Source organism: Vicugna pacos, chromosome 31, assembly GCF_048564905.1.
Source record: "Vicugna pacos chromosome 31, VicPac4, whole genome shotgun sequence".
Lineage (NCBI taxonomy): Eukaryota > Metazoa > Chordata > Mammalia > Artiodactyla > Camelidae > Vicugna > Vicugna pacos.
The window spans coordinates 2412557-2429344 of NC_133017.1; positions in this window are offsets into that span (position 1 = coordinate 2412557).

Here is a 16788-nt window from a genome sequence, read left to right on the forward strand (position 1 = left end):
TACTGTGCAGAAGCTTGTAAGTTTCATTTTGTCTCATTTGTTTATTCTTGCTTTTATTTCTTCTACGAGAAAATTTTCGAGACTTATGTCAGATAAGGTTTGTCTATATTTTCCTCTTGGTTGTTTTTGTATTTTGTCTTATGTTTAAGTCTTTGATCCATTCTGAGTTTATTTTTGTGCATGGAGATCTGGCTTCATTTGGAGTGTTCTAGCTTCATTGAATTATATGCTGCTGTCCAGTTTTCCAAACACCAGTTGCTGAAGAAACTATCTCTTTTCCATTGTAATTTCTTGCCTCCTTTGTCTAAGATTAATTGACCAAACATTTTCGGTTTCATTTCTGGGCTCTCTATTCTGTGCCATTGGCCTATATGTATGTTTAACTACCAATACAGTGCTGTCATGTTGACTGTAGCTCTATAGTATTATCTGAATCATTAACGTTAAGAAATGCCACTGATATTTGAACCTTAATCTTGTAACCAGCTATCTTGCTGAATTCTTTGATCAGCTGTAGTAAATTCATTCTGGATGTTGTAGAGTTTTCTATAAATAGTAACATATTATCTGCATATAGTTTGACATTTATCTCTTCCTTTCCAATTTGCATCCCTTTTACTTGTCTCTCTTGTTTGATTGCTGTGGCTAGGACTTCCAAGACTATCTTGAGTAGGAGTCATGATAGTGTGCATCGTTTTACTGTCCCAGATTTTATTAGGAAGAATTTGACTTTCTCAACTTTGAGTACTATGCTGGCTGTATGTTTGGTATCTATAGCTTTCATGATGCTGAGATATATTCCCTCTATGCCCACTTTGGTGTGTGTATGTATCATACGTGGGTGTTGAATTTTATCAAATGCTTTTCCTGCATCTATTGAGATGATCATGTGGTTTTGGTCCTTTCTCTTGTTGATGTGCTGTATTACATTGACTTGCTTATGTAAACCACCCCTGTGTCTCTGGCATGATCTCCACTTGGTCATGATATATAATATTTTTTTCTGTGTTGTTGGGTTGTATTTGCTACTATTTTGGTGAGGATTTTGGCGTCTGTTTTCATCAGTGATTTTGGCCTATAATCCTCTTTTTTGGTAGTTTCTTTGCCTAGTTGTGGTATCAGGGTGATTGTGGCTTTATAGAATGTCTTTGGGAGTATTCCTACCTTTTCAATCTTCTGGAAGAATTTGAGAAGGACTGGTATGAGTTTTTCTTTTTTGTTTGGTAGAATTCCGCTGTGAATCCATCCGCTCCTGGACTGTTATTTGTAGGGAGGTTTTATATTGCTATTTTGAATTCATTTCTTGTGCTCTGTTTGTTCAAGTGGTCAGTTTCATCTTCATTCTGTCTTGGTGGACAGTATGTTTCCGGAAACTTGTCCATCTCTTCTAGGTTATACAGTTTGATTCCATATACTCTTCATAATATTCTCATATGATATACTCTATTTCTATTTTTTTGTTGTAATTTCTCCATTCTCCTTTCTTAGTTAGCTAATTTGTGCTCTCTCTCTGTTCTTCTTTTTGAGTTTGGCCAGAGGTATGTCGATTTTACTTACTTTTTGGAAAAACCAGCTTTTGGATTTGTTGACTTTTTTCTATGTTCTTTTTAATCTCTATTTTATTTATTTCCTCCCCAATATTGATGATTTCTTTCCTTGTGCTGCCTTTTAGGTTTTTGTTCTTTTTCTAGTTCATTCTGCTGGTGGGTTCAATTGTTTATTTGTGGATGTTTTTCATTTTTGAGGAACGTCTGTATCACTACAAACTCCCCTCTCAGCACTGTTTTTACTGTGTCCCATAAATTTTGAATGATTTTCCTTTCATTTTCTTTTGTCTCAAGGTAATTTTTCATTTCAGCTTTGATATCTTCATTGACCCATTGGGTTTTTAATAACATATTGTTTAATCCCCATTTTTTCCTTTGTTCTCCTTTGTTTCTCTGCTGTTGATTTCTTACTTCATTGCATTGTGGTCAGTAAAGATGCTTGAGGTAATTTCTATCTTCTAAAAATTGCTGTGGTTTCTTTTGTGCCCAAGTACATCATGAATCCTGGAAAATGTTCCTCGTGCACTTGAAAAGAATGTGTATCCTATTTTGGGGGTGCAATGCTCTGAAAATATCCACCAAGTGTTATATTTCTATTGTATTATTTAATTTTTCTATTGCCTAATTTATTTTCTGTCTCGATGATCTGTCCAGTGATGTTAATGCAGTGTTGAAATCTACAAATATGACTCCCATTTTATACCTGTTGGTAATTATTTTATGTACTTAGGTGCTCCTGTATTTGGTGCATATGTATTAATGAGTGTGCTATCCTCATATTGTATCACTCCTTCAATCATTATAAAATGTCCTTCTTTTTCTTTCTTTATGGCCTTTGTTTTAAAGACTATTTTGTCTGAAATCAGTAATGCAACAACTGTTTTTTTGGCTTTTCCAATTGTATGGGATACCCTTTTCCATCCTTTCACTCTCAGTCTAAATGTGTCCTTCTCTCTGAAGTGGGTCTATTCTATGCAGCATATTGAATGGTCTTGCTTTATTATCCAGCCTGCTACTCTGTGACTTTCGACTGGAGCATTTAATCCATTAACATTTACAATAATTGATGATAGGCTTGTGTTTATTGCCAATTTGACCTTATCTTTGCAGTTGATTTGGTATTTCCTCTTTGTTACTTTCATCTTCCTTTTATGGTTTGGTAATTTTTCTTTGTATTATCAAGAATTTTACTTAGTTTTAGTGACTCCCTGATAAGTTTTTGTCTTCTTGTTACCCTTTTTTATAAGTCCATTAGGCCATTACTATAACTGATTCTATTAAACTGATAGTAAGATGATCTCAAACCCACCCTACTGAGAACAAAAAATTTTAAAATAAAAGACCAAAAAAAAAAAAATTCTGTATTTTCCTGCCTCCCTCTCCGACTCTCAATGCTTTGTATGCCTTGTTTTAAAATTTTTTGTTTATTTTATTTGTAATTCATGATTTATCACATTTCAATTTGTGAGTTTCATATTTCTGTAGCATCCTGCTGCTATTCTTTTTAGAGTAGACCTTTCAATATTTCTTTTAGCATGGGACTAATGTTGCTAAACTCTTTAAGCTTTTTCTTGTCTGTGAAATCCTTTATTTCTACATTTACCAAATAGAACAGCATTGCTGGTCAAAGTATACTACTGTATATAATTTTTTTCATTCAGGACTTTGAATATGTCTTGCCACTCCCTTCTGGGCTGTAGTATTTGTGTAGAGAAATCAGCTGTTATCCTTATGGGGATTCCCTTGTAACACATATTTTACTATTCTCTTGCTGTCTTTAGGATCATTTCTTTATCCTTGACTCTCGCCATCCTAATTATATATCTTGGTGAGGGTGTATTTGTGTTCTTCCTGTTTGGGACACTCTGAGCTTCCTGTACTTGGATATCTGATTCCTTCTTTAAGTTTCGGAAGTTCTCAGTCATGATTTCTACAAAAGCGTTTGCAATCACCTTTGATACTTATTCCCCTTCTAGGACTTGTATCATGCCAAGATTGGAATGCTTTCTATTATCCCATAGGTCCCTTACACTTTTTTCATTTGTTTCTCATTGTTTCTCTTGTAGCTCTTCTGATTGGGTGCTTTCTATTTTCCTGTCTTCTAAGTCACTAATTCATTCTGCTGCATTATTTAGTCAGATTTTCTACACCTTTAAATCATTCCTCATCTCAGTCAACGTATTTATTTATTCTACTCGGCTCTTCTTAATAGCTTCCATTTCATTTTTGACATATTTTGTATCTCTAAACACTATCTCTTTTATTTCCTTCAGTACTTTGATCACTCCATATTTGAAATCTTGATCTAGTTGGATATCAATGTCTATTACACTGATCATTCTTTCAGAGGATTTCTCTTGTTCTTTTAATTAGGATAGGTGTCACTTCTTATTCAACTTTCTTCTACATCTCTAGCACTATGGTTTATGGAGTATCAGTTATCCACTCTGGTACTAAAGGAGTTTATCTACCAAATGCCTATGTAGTTATATAACTTAGAAAAGAGAAAAAAGAGAGTGTGAGATAAAGAATTTTAAAGAAGGGAGAAATAAAAGTTTGAAGACATTGTATAATGAATAATAGAAAAGGAAATTGAAGCAGTGTTTTGAAAAATAATAAAAATTAAAACATTTTTAAAAATTTCAAAGGGATAAAAATGGGGGTATATATAATTCAATTAGAAGTAAAAATTAAAAGAGTAATAGGAAATGGAGCAGGGAAAAACAGATTAATACAAGGGGGTGGTCAGTGTCCTCCTGGAGACTGTGTACATTTAATGTGAAGTCTCTTTATTCATCCTGATTTGGAAGCTCATCTTTTTGTTTCCAGAGGCCCTCAATTGGAGACCTCATCTGTGCTGCTCCCAGGGCATGTCGGCAAGCTGATTGCTTCTACACCCAACACTGGGTCTGATGAAGTTCTCTTTACTCTGGGATGGATTGTCAATGCCCTGCCCGATGTTGCAGTCAGATGTTGCAGACTGACCAGGCAGAATTAGGCATCATGCCCTCACCCAGCACCATGGTCAGTGGCTGTATCCCAGCCGAAAATTTGAGGAGCCACACGCCCCCTCAGGTTGCCAATAACTCTGCTGCTCTGTGCCACTCTATACTCTGCTTTGGGTTTGCACACCAGAAGTGGGCTCAGGGAAGACTGAGGGACAGCCCTGTCCCTGATCTGGGCCAAAATCCTACTACTTGTTTGTCTTGTCAGACAAGATCTCTAAGGAACCAGACAGTAGAATCCTATCTGCCTCAGGTTATAGACAAGTCTCTGTCTGGCCCTTAAGGTTGCTAATTCCTTAGGTGTAGATGCAGGTTTTGCCCCCACTGCCACCTGGGTGTAAAGCACCAGAGGGTATGGTGGCTGTGTCTGAGCCCCTGCTCTATTCACCTAGAAACTTCTGTGGAATTTCAGAGATGGGGAATGTACCCTTCCACCAACAGGGCACGTCTGCCCTGTTGTTTTATGGAGGGCCCAGGTTGTTCTGCCCTGTGCACCCACAACAATTGCACACAGCCACCTATGTTCCCCAGGGCTGCATCAGTGCAGCCATCCCCATCTTCCACCCAGGTCAGGCAGCATAGCCCTGCCCCAAGCTTCCAGGCTGCATCTTCAGCTGTGTGTCACAGGGATCCTCTGTGCCTGCTTAACTTAGTTCTGTCAGTCAACTTATACTATGTACATGTCCAAACTTTGGAGACTCCCCCTCCATCCTGCTGATCTCTCAGTTGGAGATGGGAGACACAATAAATGAGCACCAGCCCTTCTTTGCTGCTCCCTCCTTGTGGGACCTGTCCCACTCTGTTTAGCATTTTCTTCTTTCTTTCTTCCTTTTCTCCTGCCTGATTATTCACATTTTTTCTATTGAAGAGGACAATGTACTGTCACAGTTTTGCAGGTTCTCTGGTTGGCTGACTGGGTCTGTGGATGTGAGTCTTGGTGCATCTGTGGGAAAGGTTGAGCTATGAGCATCTTTCTTCTCCATCATCATTGCCTCCCCCCAAAAAAGCCTCACTGTATTGTGGGAGATAAACATAGACTGGAAATAAATGGAAAAGATATTCCATGGAAATGAGAAGAAAGTGCAGATTGCAATGCTCAACTCATAACAAACGTTTTAAAATAGGGGCCAAATTAAAACAAATATGAGCTTATATAAAGGAAAAGAGATCAATTAAACAATAAGGTATTTACACCCATTAAATTATATATGGACCCAAAAGAGTAGATCCTAAATATAAAATGAAATTTTAGTAGACATGAAGGAATTAATTCATTATAAAACAATAATAGTAGATGAGTTTAACAGCTCACTATTCTGATAGCCAGGTCATACAGAAAGAATATCTGTAAGGAGACAAAGATCTTAATAGCATATTATATCATTTGACACTAACTGAGTTATTGGACACTGCATCAGAAAAGCAGATCACATAAACTTTTCAAGTGTGCACAGGATGTTATCTAATGAATTAACCACATATTATGTCATGAAATGAGCCTCAGGAACTTTAAGCAAATATAGATTACAGCAAGTATTTTTCCATACACAAAATTAAGGAACTGTGCATCAACTCTAGAGAGAATAGGAAAAGAACAAACATGAGGTCAAACCACATCCTTTAAAAAAATAAAATAAAACAAGGTCAATGATGAAATCAAAGAGGTAATAAAATCATACATAGAGTAAAATTACAATGAAAACACAGCTTCATAAAACGTATGGGATGCAGCAAAGACAAATCTAAGAGGGAAGTTGAGAGCAAATCAGGACTTCTAAAAGGAACAAGAAAAACTTCATAGAAAAGACCAAGCATACCAACCAAAATAACAAGAAATAGGGACAAACAAAACCCAAAGGCTGTAGAATGAGAAATCTTTAATGATTATGTTGAAAATATATAAAATAACAGTTGAAAAATAAATTACAAATCAGAAAATCAACCGCTTAAATTTTTTTAAAAAATATTGACAAACAGATAAGCATTTAGCCAGGCTTATCAAGAAATACAGAGAATGGACCCAAACAAAATAAGAAATGAAACAGTAGAAATAAAATTTGATATTACAGAAATACAAAAAGAAGATTATGAAAGCAGTCTGAGCTGTTACGTGACAGTCATCTGAACAACCTAAAATAAATGGACAAATTTCTAGGAACCTACAGCCTGCCAACACTCAATAAAGAGAAAACTGAGAACATGATAAGAGGAATCAGTTTAAGTTGAATAAAATGTATAATTTTAGAAATACCCCTTGATCAAAATGCCTGGATTACTTCCCTAAAACCTCTTTCCACCAACTATTTTTAAAAATGAAGGAGGAAGGAAAATTCCCAAAGTTATTCTATGAGGCCACCATTACCCTGATAACAAACCAGTCAAAGACACTACCAAAAAAAAAAAAGAAAATGTAAATCCAATATCATTGATGAATTATGGTATACATTCAAAAATCCTCGAAAAACACCAACAAATGAATCCAGCAATACTAAGAAATGATTATACACGATGATCAGTTGGATTCCTTTCAAAGTCTCAAGGATGGTTCAACATACACAAGTCAAGCAGCATGACACATATCAAATAAAGGAAGGACAAAATTCAAAAGACCATATCAATACACAAAAAAAATCATTTGAAAAAATTCAACATACATTCATCATCAGAACTCTCATGAATGTGAGTACAATTGGAACATTTCTCAACATACTAAAGGCCATTTATAACAATTAATAACACTCAGGGGAATTGCTGAAAGTCTTCTTGGAAAATTCGGGAACAAGACAAGGATTCCTACTCTCACAACTTCTGTTCAATAGTAATAGAAGAAAGGAAAAGGGAAAGAAAAAGAAGTAAAAGAAATACAAAATGGAAAGAAATAGGCAAAATTTTCAGCAGTACTGAAGGCATAAAATTCTACACAGAGAGTCCTAAGGGCTCCACACTGACTATTATGAACAATAAATAATTTCATCAAGGGAGCAGGGTACGAGATTAATGTAAAGATGTCTCTTGAATTTGTCCACATTAATCATGAGATACATAAAATGGACGTTGAAAGCAATAATATTTAAAACCCCATAACCCCGAATATCTTGGAATAAATGTAACCACATATGTGAAACATCTACACACTGAAAATTATGAAACATTGACAAAGAAATTATAAATGATTAAAAGAAATGGAAAGATGTCTTGGTCTTGGATAGAAAGAGTTCATATTGTTAACATGGGCATACTACACAAAGATACCTAAGGATTTAGTGCAATTCCTGTTATGAAGCTGTAGTATTTTCCACAGAACCAGAAAATAAATAACTCTAAGTTTTCCATGAAACCATTAAAAATTGCCAAAATGATCTTGAGGAAAAATAACAAATCTGGAGGTATAACCCTCCCGGATACCTTACTCTACTACAAACCTACAGTAATAAAAACACCATGACATTGGCACAGAGATATAATAAATAAAAACAGATAGAGAGCCTAGAAATAATTCCACACACCTATGAGCAATGAATCTATGATAAAAGATGCAAGAGTTCACAATGGAGAAAAGACAGTCTCGTCAATGGATGGTGTTGGGAAAGCTGGACATCTACATGTAAAACAGTGAAATGAGAGCATTCCCTGACATCATATACAAAAATAAACTCCAAGTGTATTAAAGACCTAAATGTAAGACCTGATACTATAAAAGTGCTAGAAGGGAATATAGGTGATACACTATTGGATATACATCATAGGAATATTTTCTTATATCAGTCTCCTAAGGAAAAAGTTATAAAAGCAAATATAAGCAAGTGAGACCTAAACAAACTTGAAAATTTCTGCACAACTAAGGACACTGTCAATGAAATGAAAACACTGCCTGTGTAATTGGAGAACATATTTTCAAACAACGCAAGTGACCTGGGGTTAATAGACGTAGGTTAATAAATGTAACATGGATTTAGGTTACACAACTCAAGTTGGAAAACAAAAACCCAATCAGAAACAGAAACAGAGTACTTGAGTTAATATTTTTCCAAAGAACACATTCAGATGAGTAAGAGGCAAATGATAAAATTTCTCAACATTACTAATTATTACATAATTGCAAATCAAATCCACAATGAGGTATCACTTCACACTTGTCTAATGGCTATTATCAAAAAATCTACAAATAGTAAGTGTTGGAGACGATGTGGAGGTAAGAAATCTCTTGTATACTCTTGGTAGGAATGTAAATTGGTACAACTTCTAACAAAACATTATTCAGATTTGTTTAAAAACTAAAATTTAACTACCATAAGACCCAGTAATAACTTTGCTAGGAAAAATCTGGGGAAAACACCCTAAATTGAGAAGAAACAATGTTCAAAACAGCACTGTTTATAATATGCAAGACAGGGAAGCAATCCAAATGTCCACAGTAGACTATGGACTTAAGAAGATATGATGTTTCTATAAATATGCAATGGAATATTTCTCAGCCATGAAAAAGTATAACACATTGCTATTTCAGCATCATGAAAGGACTTAGTAAATATTGTGCTTAGTGAAGTAACTTAGACAAAGACAAAAGAATATAATATAATTTATATGTGGAATCTAAAGTATAACAATTATCTGTGTACATCTATTTATAGCTGTCTAATTATAGATGACAGATAGATAGAAGTATAGATACATACATACATGATAGATACATCAATAGATAGATAAATACATAGATAGATACATAGATACATAGATACATAGATAATTTGACAGATAGATAGATAGATAGATAGATAGATAGATAGATAGATAGATAGATAGATAGATAGATAGAGACATGATGGAGAGGTAAAGAGATTAGATAGGCAAGACTTAAGCAGACTCCAAAATATGGGAAAAATTTTATGTTTACCAAAGTGGAAGGGAAAGAGAATTTTATGGTAGGACATTGATAGACACAAAGTAGTATACATTAAGTCGAGAAGCAACAAGGATAATCTGTATAGATTAGGGAATTATACACAATACCTTAAAATAATTGTATGTTACAATTATGGTAATAATTCATAATGCAATATATCTACAAAGTGGTTTGAATCACTATGCTGTACATCTGAAACTACACAATATTATACATCTACTGTACTTCAATTAAAATTGAAACATATTGTGTATATTTTATTTATTTTTCCACTGATAGCATCTTCCATTAATATTGTTTAATTTTACGCTTCACTTTTTATGATTACTGTTTTAAATTATTTCTTTTACTCTTGTGAACATGATACCAGTTTTAAGTATCTATACTTATTGCCCCTGATTTCCTATTTTTCTCTCTTTAATCCATATAGTAGAGTAGCATTTAAGAACATAACCAAAGAAACAGTTGCAAATTTCTCGTGGTCTCTCCTGAGCATTTTGGTCAATCTTTTGCGTATTTTTGCCATTTTATATTTCCTAGAAGGTTTCTTTTCTACACCTCTTATAAGGTGTCTCGGTTTTGTTTTTTCATCTCATTCTGGATTTGTTTGTCTGTTAAAGTCTTTATTTTCACATTATATCTAATTGATAACTGTAAGTATTATTGGGGGAGTGATTTCTTATTTCAGTAATTTGAAAATACAATTTTATTTACCCTTGGTGTATGTTTTCTGCTCAGAAATCTGCTGATAGCCTAATGGGGGTTCCTTTGTAGATTGTCAAAACTTTTTTGGCTGAATTTAAAATATTACTCTGTCATTGACTTGCCTATTTGCATATGGCGTATCTTGAAGGAGGTGCCTTTGTCTTAAAGTTATTGGTCTTTTGTTGACTCACAGAATTGTATATCAGTTCCTTACAAAGTTTCAGGAAGTTATTTACTATTACTTCTTTAAATACCTAACAGCTGCCTTCTAAATCTCTTATCCCTCCAGGATTCCAATCTAATGTGCATTTCCTGAGGAAGTTTCATGTCTAGTGTTGAATTTCCTCACTTTTTAATATCTTGTATCTCTGCACTCTCCTATCATTTCTAGATTTGTATTGGTGTGTTTGCTAATCTCCCTTCCACCAAGACAGTCTACTTCCAATGCTTTCTGTTGCATTCTTCATCTCATTTATTAAGTTCTCCTGGTCCTCCAATAATATTTGTTTAATTTATAGTTTCAGTCTCTTTGGTAATGTGTTTCTTATCATAATTTATTTTATTCCTGAACACACTAAACTGCTTTCTCAGTTTTGTTTTTTGTACTGAGTTTCTGTATGACACCTATTTGGATTCTCTATTAGTTATATGGCAATATAACATGACTTTTAAGTTTGTTTGCTGCAAGGTTGACATTGTGTGTGTGTGTTTGTGTGTGTGCAGGTGTGTGTGTGTGTGTCTGTGTTTGTGTCGGTGTCTGTGTGTGTCCATCTGTGTGTGTGTGCCCTATAATGTTACTGTAATTTGGTCATGATCTTGATAAATTATTGCTCTGATGACACTTCATAACTGAATGGGAGTTGGAGTCCTTGTTTTTGTTTTCTGGTAGCTTGCAATATTGCACAATTTTTGATTTTACTTACCTGAGCTACCTCTGATAATATATCAAAATGGCACTTTCCAGTCGCTACTCTCTAGATAAAAGATGTGCTTTCATTGTCACTTCTTAGACTTCTTTGGTAGTTAATGCCACTGTTGTCACTGGGATTGTGAACCCTTCCTTTTATCTGATATCTCTTGAGAATCAGTGTACACATTGAGGAAAGGTGTAAAGACAGGTGGGTATTTGGTATCAGGCAAGTGCCTTTGCCACATCAAGTTTTGCAAGGTAACTTGTCTCCACCAATGTGAATGGGGAGTAGGGACAGTTTCATGGACGTCTGAGTGTCTGAAGGATGGAATTTCTATCTCCATTGTGGCTCCCTCCTAGTTACCTGTGATCATGAGTACTGGTGCAGTTGGAGACCGAATCTGTGTGAACCACTAAGACCCTGTTTCTACTGGGTTCTCTGAACTTGTGGACTCAGATATCCTATTCAGCGGGCCTTCATTGCTGACACCAACTCTGATCTTCCCTCAGTTCAGCATCCTTTGTGTGTTTTAGTCCACCAAACTTCACCTGTTCTCTTGCGTTCTGGAGTATTGTTTTGTGTTGTAGTTATTTTTGTTCAGATGTTAGCGTTTTACTGACTGTAGATGTAAGGGGAGAGACAAAAATAGTTTATACTTATGTCACATTTAACAGTGTATACTATTTCAATTAAACACTTAAATTATACTATGGATATTATAAGAACACTAAGGAAATTGAACAAATCACCTCCCTTAATATCATAGTACTGCAAAATATTTTGATTTTCCTGGGTTGTTTTATTCAATATTTTTCCCACCTACATGCACATTTTAGTAAAATAGATCCCTATAATCTCTTTAAAATCATTTAAATTATTAAAATATTTCTCTGTGCTGTAAATATAGCCCTGTTGATTCTCTAATTTATTACTAGTAGCTTGCACAATTCTTTCTTCTCCATCTTTGTTCCCTTTCCCCAAGGGAAACCACTACTTGGTACACTACAGTTATATATATGATACTATTTCCTTTTTTTTTATGATTAATTATCTTATATCTTTATTTTCCTCATTTAAGTGACAACGTAGAGTGTTTTTCTCTTTATGACTTATTTTCCTATGTGCAACACACTCTGGGTCCAGTCACATTTTTCCAAATGGCAGAATTTTATTTTTTAATATACAATGACTATGTATTTTTTATGTTCTCTATATCTCACATCTATTTCAGCTAATCATCTGTTGATGGGCAGTTGAGTTGTGCTTCTAACCTTGGCAACTATAAATGATAATGTTAAGGATATTGGGGTAATATATCCTTTAAGTTAATTTTTTCATTTTTTTCAGATTTATACCAAAAACTGGAATTGCTGCAACATATAATGCTTCTATTTCTAGTTTTCTGAGCACTGTCCACACTTTAATAATAGTGGATGCATCAATTTCTATTTCCAACAACAGTGTACCTGGGTTCCTTCTTATTGACATTCTTATTAATGTTTCTTATTTGTAGACTTTTTGTTAATAGCCATTTGGTTGCTGTAAGATTTCATTCTGGTTTTGATTTATGATTTCCTAATGAATAGCAACGTTATGTTTCTTTTTATGTGCATGAATATCATCCACATGTCAGTTTTTGAAAAGTTCCCATGAAGATTCTTCAACTTTTAAGTTGGGGTCTTTATTTTTTAAATATTGAGTCTGATATGCTATATATATAATATGGATATTAACATCTTGTTGGTGTCATTGTTTGAAATATTTCCTTCTATTCTGTCTGTTATCTTATGTCTTATTGAAGGTTTCCTTTGCTCTGCAAAAGATTTTCAACTTCACACTTATACAAGAAATAGAATCCCTGTATCGCAAAGTACATTGATTTTTCCTCAGTAAACTAAAAACTCTAATTGTTAGTTTCCATTTTTTTTTTTGATTTGGAGACAGATCAAAAATAAACATTTCTATGATTTATCTCAAAGTCTGTTCTGCTCCTGTTCTCAGTCAGAAATATTATAGTTTCAGGCTTTACATTTAGGAAATTAATCCATTTTTTCACATTTTTTATACTATGGAAAGAAGTGTTTTTATATCTTCCTTTTACAAGAACTGTCCTTTTATCTCAGAACTACTTATTGAAGAGAATGCCTTTTTTTCCATTGTATACTCTTGCCTCCTTCTTTGCAGACTAATTGACCATAAGTGTCTGGGTATATTTTCGGACTGTTTATTTTGTTCCATTGATTTGTGTGTTTCTTTAAGTGCCATATTTTGATGTATTGATTACTGTAGCTGTGTAGCATGTTCTAAACTCAGGGAGGGTAATACCCACAGCTATGTTCATTTTTCAAAATAATTTTAGAAACTTTGGTTCTTTTAGATGTATGTATAAATTTCAATATTTTTCTTCTTGTTTTGTGAAGAAACTTATGGATTCTGTGAAAACACAAATTTACTAAAAGAAAAAACCTGAGAAAAATACTAAAGTGTGGAGGATTAATCATACAATATTAACAACAAATGGATTGCTGTATAAATCAAAGAAAAAAACATATAAAGAATTATGACAACAAAAACAAAATACATTGGGTAATAGAGATGCAGTATTAATAGGGATGCTTATAGCAAAATAATCCCACTTATACAAATAAAAAACATCTCTCTCTTCTAAAATATTCTTACAACCAAAATTTGTAGCAAAATAATAAGAAAAACATTCTAGTAGAAGGAAAAACAGCTGAAGGGACAGAACATAATTAAGTGAAATAAGGATTAAAAAATATAAACATTTAATTAAATAATGGCTTTTGAAAGATAAATAAAGTTGAAAAACTTTAACCATATACATGAGCAAAAAAGAGTTACAGATTAATTAGCTCAGAAATAAATGAGAAGATACAACTTATATCAAAGAAACACAAAGCAGCATAAGATGATACAACAAATTATATGCCAATAAAATGGAAATCCTGGAAGAAATGGACAACTTCTTAGAAAGATTTAATCTCCAGCATGGAATGAGAAAGATAATATGGACAGATTTTCACTAATGAAATTGAATATGTATTTAAAAAAATTTCCCAAGAAACAAAATTCCAGGCTTAGACAGCTTCACAGGTAATTTCTGCCAAACATTTAGAGAAGAGCCATCACCTATACTTCTCAGAGATTTCCAAAAATTTCAAGAGGAAGGGAGGCTTTCTACCCCATATTTCTTTATCACACTACTACTAAAACTGGAACAAATACCTCAAAAATTACAGGTTAACTACTACTGGTAGCATAGATGCAAAAGTCACCACTAAATTGTTAGCAAATCCAACAATACATTAAGAGGATTATACATTATGATTAAGTCCATTATATTCCAGGGATGCAAAAGTGATTCAATACCACAATTTAACCAGTATGATACACCACACAAACAACCTGAAGAATAAAATTATATGGTCATCTCAATAAGGTCATAAATTATTTTGACAAATTCAGTATCTATTATGAATATTTTTCTCCTCAAAGTGGGCATGAGGAAACGTACCTCAACACAGTTAAGGTCATATATTACAAGAACTCAGCTAACATGACACTCACTGATTAAAAGCTTAAAGCATCTCCAATAAGAGCAGGAAGAAGACAAGAATGCTCAATCTTACCACTTTTATTCAGTATAGTCTGGAAATTCAAGCCATAGCTATTCAAAATAAAAGTAAATGAAATATTGCTAATTAAGAAAAGGAGTAAAATTATCTGTTCGCAGATGACATACTTTAAACAGAAATCCAAAAAATGGTGCCACAAACTACTAGGGCTTATCAATGCATTTGGTAAAATTTCTGAATATAAAATTAACATACAGAAATCTTGTGTTTCTACACACTAACAAGAAGCTAACTGATACAGAAAGTGAGGGAACTGTCTCAATTATAGTTGAATTACAAAAAAAATTAAGAAATCTATCCAACCAAGGAGGTAAAAGACCTGTACTCAGATAACTATAAAATATTTATAAGAGAAATTGAAGATAATGCCAACAGATGAAAGGATATACTGTGTTCGTAGATGAGGAAAAAAATATTGTTTAAATGACACTATTAGTCAACAAAATACACAAATAAAATTCATTGCCTATCAAAATTCCAAGGACATTTTCAGACCCTAACAAAAAATAATTGTAAAATTTACATGTAAACACAAAAGAAATGAAATCACTAAAAAAAAAAGAAAGGAAATAAAACAAACTAAAAAGAGAAATAACTTTAACAAAGAATAAAGAGGATGTATCACTTTCCCTGATTTAAAATATAATACAAAGCTACAGTATTAAAAAGTATATGTTAATGGCACAGAACAAACAGAATAATGGAACAAATCAGAATGCCTGGAAATTAAATCAGACAGTTATGGTTATTAAGCTCATTACAAAAAATGAATAAAAAGTGCGGGAAAGGTTACCACATGGCGCATGCAACCGATCAACATCACTAACCATCGGAAAAATACAAGTCCAAAACACAATGAGGTTTTATGTCACTCCTGTCAGAAAGACTATAATCAAAAAGATAACAAACATAACTGTTGGTTAGGATGTAAGAAAAACAATCCTGATGCACTGCTGGACTGAATGTAAATATGAGATGTCACTGTGGGAAACAACATGGAGCTTTATCTAAAAATTAAAAATAAAACATTATCCAACATATATATATATTGGGATACTAATTCCAAGAAAATAAAAACACTAATTATAAAAGATAAATTCAACCCTATATTCACTGCAGCATTCTCCACAATAGACAGGATATAGAAGCAAATTAATTGTTCATCAAATGATGATGGATAAATAAGATGTGTGTTTTTGTATATATATCTACCCATCTTAAGTACATATTTATCTATCTATCTATATATATATATATATATATATGCACACACACATAAAATTACAATGGGTTATTACTCAGCTCTTAAAAGAATAAGTTCTTGCCATTTGCAACAAATGGTTTGGCCAAGTGGGTAATATGCTAAGTGAAATAATTCAGAAAGAGAGTGACAAATGCTGAATGATTTTACTCATATTAAGAATTTAAAACAAATGAAAATAAAAACACAGAAATGGAATTATAGAAATAGAAAGAAAAAGGTTGTTCACAAGAAGGAGTGAAATGCGGTGAGGAAAAGAAAAATTGAGAAAATTAAGAGGGAAAGTTTTCCAGTTGAAAATTACATTTGTCAGGGACAAGGAATTTACTGTATGGGGAATAGCCAATAACTATTAAATATTTTTAAATAGCAACATATCACATCTAGATATATTCTGGTGATCAATTTGAAATGTATTAAAAACAGCAAACAGTATGTTGTGTAAGAGAAACTAACACAGTGTTATAGAATAAAGTACAATTCAAAAACAAACAAACATATATATAGAAAAAAAATAGATTTGTATTTAGCAGAGGCAGGGGTTGGGAAAGGAGAATTTGATTAATGCGCTCAAAAGCTACAAAATTCCACCTGTAAAATAATCGTGTTCTAGGGATTACTCGTAGTAACATGAAAATTAAAATTAATACTGCTTTTTGTTCTTTATCAATGGTATTAAGAGAGTAGACCTTAATGTTTCTCATCACAACCAAAAGACAAATTGTATATCTTTACAATTTTATGTAAATGAGATAATGAATTCTCCCTAAAGTTGCTATGATATTTATTTCATGATACTT